This window comes from Pleurodeles waltl, chromosome 1_2 (genome assembly GCF_031143425.1).
Source record: "Pleurodeles waltl isolate 20211129_DDA chromosome 1_2, aPleWal1.hap1.20221129, whole genome shotgun sequence".
Classification (NCBI taxonomy): Eukaryota; Metazoa; Chordata; class Amphibia; order Caudata; family Salamandridae; genus Pleurodeles; species Pleurodeles waltl.
Window position 1 is genome coordinate 775,155,043 of NC_090437.1, and position 5,654 is coordinate 775,160,696.

Sequence of the window (5,654 nt, forward strand, 5' to 3'; positions counted from 1 at the left end):
CAAAATCTTGATGCCCGGCTCCACAACACTTGCTGCAGGAATGATAAACACTTTCCTGATATTCTGCCTTCAGCCACACATTCCCTACAGACACCAAATAACAATGTAGTGTGCACTCAGGTCTCTCCAGCCACACCACCACAGTACCATGCCACAGGTGTCCTCTGCTCACATAGACATACCAAGAAGCATTGAGCAGGGGAGTGTTGGGGTGCTACAAATTGGTGACTTTGACATTTTCCTTGTAGATCCCACATTCAGGTGTACTCAGGATCCCTGGGTCATGGCAATAGCCCCCCTTACTCCTTGAAGAAAGTCCCGCCACCAAGACATCTGTATGTTTTATGGTGATTGGAAATACCACACCATCGCTAGTAGCTGCCCTTGCCAGCTGCTCCTTCAATGACATCAGGATGTGAAGGTGTGGTCCCATGTCTCCATCACTTCCTTGATACAGGGAGGGTGTCTTACATCCTGCCCACTCAAACAAATGCACATTTTGCCTGAAATTGCAAACCAAGGACATCCACATTGTTTATAAAAAGGTCCAAATCTGAGTCACCCTCTCCGCAGAGCTTACTTGTAGGAGACCACTCACTCAACATTACCTTTGCCCATCACACAAACAATGCCACACCTGCACTGCAAAGCCGCAGAGCACTTCATTGTTGTGATGCTGGATTTTCATGGTTCATATACTGAATCTGATAAACACAATGGGCCTGATTACAACTTTGGAGGAGGGTGTTAATCCGTCCTAAATGTGAAGGATATACCACCCGCCGTATTACGAGTCCATTATATCCTATGGAACTCATAATACGGTGAGCAGGATATCCATCACATTTGGGACGGATTAACACCCTCCTCCAAAGTTGTAATCAGGCCCAATGTTGCAAATCCAAACTAAAACTGAAAACATTTCTTAAATACAACTAACACTGAAACAATAATCGATAAAAGCTCACCAATGTGTTTGCTGCTGAGTCCTGTCACCCAGTCTCTGCCTCAAATCTGCTGTGCACAACGCCCCACTGTGCACTTCCAGTATCACAGGACCTATAAGGAACGACTCCGCTCACAAAAGGCTGAAGACCGCATCAAGCACAAATACTCTGGAAAACGCAGAGCAAAACAAACGCCATCATTGACAACAGTCTCAAGCAATTAAAAAAAAAGAAAGTTAACATAAAGCGAACTACTATGGTAGCATGACTAAATAACGTTACCTTTCCAAACAATTACTAATGAAAAATACATGCATGTCATTGTATATCTAAAAGCAAAAAAAACATGTTCAGTATTTTATTGCACTTGCTACAGAGATACTCCAATATGTAATATTTTTCAACTTTTCAGCAAGGATCGCCTTTCTGTAGCCGGAAACTTCATCATTTTAAGATGGCTGCTTCACTCTGAATGCATGTCGTCCCTTCTTTGTTTCATTGGCTCCTAGTCTCTTCATTTTGACTCAACCCCAAAGGTAAGAGCTGTTTAACTAATTCAGCAGGCAGAGTGGCAGAATTTCTTAGTAATTCTGCATTACTAGTGTACTGCAGAATCTCTAATTCTGCTGCTGGAATTTAAAATTAACATCATAGTACCACTAGTATTATCCAGCCCCATCGTCTTTTTATGATTTCTTCATGAGCAGGAAGTTTGATAGACTGCTGCTATAGGTCAATATTGCTGATGGTGTTTGACCACTGGTTTGGAGGATTTTCCTTAGACAGGTGTTGATGAAGGTCTGGACTTTGTAGGTGGTGGTCACTGTTGTCCTCCAAGTTTCTGCTCCATACAGACGGACCGATTTACATTTGGTGTTAAAAAGTCATGTCTTCTTTAGTTGAATGAAGGCAGCCCTTTCTTTGCTGATTCTTGCCTTGATGTTGGTGTGTGTACTGCCCTGTAGTCTCTGACACTGTCCAAGTAGATGAAGTTCCCAACCTCTTCTAGTGCATTCCCTGCAAGTGTTACTGCAATTCTGCAGGCTGTGTTAGCTTTCAGGATCTTGGTTTTTTCCCTGTGGATGTTAAGGCCAAGTTGTGCTGATTTGGCTGCCACCTTGCCAGTCTTTTCTTGCATCTACAGATGGGTGTGTGAGAGTAGGGCCAGGTCGTCTGCAAAGTCCAGGTCATCGAGTCCAAGGTGTTCCAGGTGTCCACGGTATCCCATTGCTTCTCTTTGCTGTAAATATCTTCATGATCCAGTCTATAGCCAGCAGGAAGAAATGCACGCAAACAACCCTGGCAGACATGGAAGGCTTTCATGAGTTGTCCTGCGTGGACTATCTTGTAGGTCATTCCCTCAGAAGAGTTCCTGACGATTCCTACTAGTTTATCTGGCACAGAGTAGTGGCAGAGGAGTTTACAAAGGGTCTCTACTTCTACACTGGCAAATGTATTCTCATAGTCAATTAAATTGACATAGAGGAGGGAGGTCCATTCTTTTGACTGCTCAAAGATGATGTTTAGTGATACAATCTAGTCTGTGCAGGCTGTTTGCTTGTCTCACAACTGAGCATCAACTTGGTCCTTCATTCTGTTCAGGATGACTCTGTTGAACACTTTGTTTGGGCTTGATAGAAGAGTTACCCCTCTATAGCTTGCACAGTTACTCAGGTCACCCTTCTTTGTGATCTTGATGAGATAGCTCTCCTTCCAGTCTGATGGCATGTTTCCTTTTCCCAGATCCTTGCAAACATGGGGGAGAGTATGTCTACTGATATTCAAATATCTGCCTTCAGTGTCTTTGCAGGAATGTTGTCAGGTCCTTCTGCCTTTCCATTTCTCAGATGTTTGATGGCTTGCCATATTTCATCCTTGGTTGGTATGCTGCAATCAATTGGCAAGTCAGCTGACTGTATGTCTGGTGGAGACTGCAACACAGGCGGGCCCAGCAGTTCTTCAAAGTGCATCAGCCACCTTTGCTGGTGGCCTTCATTACCCATGATTGCCTTCCCAATTTTGTCTTTACCATGTCTTTCTGGCTTGCTTTATCTGCCGGAGAATTTCCTTGTTATGTTGTAGAGTTCTTTCAAATCTTCATGGCTTACTGCTTCCCGATCTTCGGTTGCAAGGTCATTGATGAATCTTTGCTTGCCTGCTCTTAACCTTCTCTTTGCTTCCTTGTTGGTTTTGGTGTATTTGCCTTGAGCTTTGGCTTTTTTTTGCTCTTGTTCAGCTAGTGTTGACTGCAGCATTCTTTCCTTTCTATCTTGGATTTTTCAGACAGTCTCAGTGGAGATCCATTCTCTATGATGCTGTTTTGTGGGACACAGTGGGCCTGATTCTAACTTTGGAGGACGGTGTTAAACCGTCCCAAAAGTGGCGGATATACCACCTACCGTATTACGAGTCCATTATATCCTATGGAACTCGTAATACGGTAGGTGGTATATCCGCCACTTTTGGGACGGTTTAACACCGTCCTCCAAAGTTAGAATCAGGCCCAGTATGTCCTGACAGGTTGATGTCACTGTTTCTTTGATCTTCTCCCATTGACCTTCTACTGGGTCTTAGTCATCCTCTAGTTCATTCATGACTTAAAACATGTTAATGAGGGTAACTGAGTTTTCACTCTGTTTCTGTGCTTTTTTGAGGAGGTTGGTGTTATATCTCTAGTGCTGGTTTGTCTGTTCCATCCATGCTTAACACCAGCCTGGCCTTGACAAGGTGATGGTCTGATGCCATGTCCGTTCCTTTCATCACTCTCACAACCTGCAGGGACCTCCAGGACTTCTTGGTAATGCAGACATGGCCAATCTGATTCTCTGTTGAATGTTCTGGTGACACCCATGTTCCTTTGTGTATTCTTTTGTGTGGGAATACGCTACCAACCTTCAACAGCCTAATCAGGACACAGAGATAAGCAAGCCTTTCACCATTCTTGTTCATGCTGTCAAAGTCATGGTTGCCCTTGAATTCTTTGGACCCAGTATTGTTGCTTTCAAACTTTGGAATTGAGGTCTCCCACCAGTATGGTGATGTTTCTCTCAAGGCATTTCTCCAGGACGGACTGGAGTATGTTGTAAAACTGTTCTTTTTTCCTCTTCTTTGCTGTCATTTGTAGATGCATTTCACTGGATAATATTCATGTTGATCCTCTTTTTCTTTGCCCAGAAGATCATTGTGATGATTCTGGATCCGTGGGCTTCCAGTCCAATTAGAGCTCTGTTAGCTGCTAGCATTAGCATTAGTGCTACTCCCTGAGTATGTGGGGCGTTCTTTTCCTTGTGTCCAGAATACAGCAGCATTCCTCATGGAGCCAGTCTTTTCTGTCTGGACTGTGTCTATCTGGTCTCGCTGATTCCAAGTAGGGCATAGTTGTACTTTTCATCTCCACTGCCACTTAGGCTGCCATGTCTGTCTTGTACGTGGGCCTCACATTCCATGTCCCAATGGTGCTGGTAGTAGTCGAAAGCAGGTAGATCATCTTTGTGGCATCTAGAGATCTCCGCCTTTCACCACAAGGCATCGTCCATAAAGGAGATTCCTCTCTCCCTAAGGCCAGGATGGCTTTTGAATTTTGGTAGAAGTTTCTGTGCCTAGGATTTTTTTTACATGGTAGGGTAGTTAGCTCCACGCATAACCCTCTTTCTTTCACAGCTGGGCTTGAGACCGGCCATGGCCAGAGAGGAGGGTGCAATGTATTTTAAAAGTAGGACATGTACTTTTAAGTTTTATATGTTTTGGTAGCAACAAAATCTGACATTCATTTTTCAATGATCTCTCCCATAGGAGAACATTAGAGTTGCCTTATTACATTTTATAAGTGCAATTTCCTAATGGGAAAAAATGACCCCTCCAAGTCTGGTGTCTCCAGAATTGGAATTTAAAATCCTAACCTATGGTGAAATTGGATTTTAAATTACAATTTTGAAAATGCCACTTTTAGAAAGTTGGCATTTTCCTGCCATAGCCATTTAGTGCTTCTAGCATGTCCCTGACCACATGACTGGGTATAATTGGCAGTTGGGTTTTGTGTATTCCTCCTAGACAGTCACACACAATAGGGAGCTTAGGTGTGCCAGGATCGGCCATCTCTGGCAGGATGGGAGGGAGAGGCTGGGCACAGCACCGCTAGCACCTTAATAGGATGTGTCCTGCCCCCACACAAAGGGGTACATACACCCTGTGCTTAGTCTGGAGCCAGGATAGGGAAGGCAGGGTTCCTGGGGAGTTCAAGGGGAAACCACTAGAAGCGTCTCCCCTACTTGAAAGACACAACTGGGTAGAAATAATAGACCTCAGACCCCAACTCTTCAGTACACTTCTGGACTTGTGAATACTCCGCCAGGACAAAGGACTGCTGTGATGCGATAAAACTGGAACTCTGCTGGGCTGCTGCTCGGCTGTGCTGACCTGCTGCCCTCTTGTCTGGGGAAGGAGAACTGGACCTTAAACTTCATCTTGAACCTAGGACCCCAGAGTGACTCAAAGAGCTAGTCTTCTGGCCTCCTGACCTGAGCCTCAGGGACATAAAGGCTCTTTAACATATTGAATCAGCCCCTGGACCCAACTGCAGCAGGCTCCTGACAAAGAAGTGGTATCGCTCAGGTCTTGGATCCTTGGAGTGGCTCATGGGTGCTTTTGGGCTTTTCGTGGCCACAAATGGGCTTGTTCGCACAGAGACCATGTTGCTCACATGGGAAA

At 44.7% G+C, this 5,654-nt stretch overlaps 2 pseudogenes; both read right to left on the minus strand.

Moving 5' to 3' along the window:
* Window positions 1-1,595: 1,595 nt before the first annotated feature.
* LOC138255450 (uncharacterized) lies at window positions 1,596-3,202 on the minus strand (annotated as a pseudogene).
* Window positions 3,203-3,611: 409 nt separating this feature from the next.
* Window positions 3,612-4,476, minus strand: LOC138255466 (craniofacial development protein 2-like; annotated as a pseudogene).
* Between the last annotated feature and the right edge of the window lie 1,178 nt (window positions 4,477-5,654).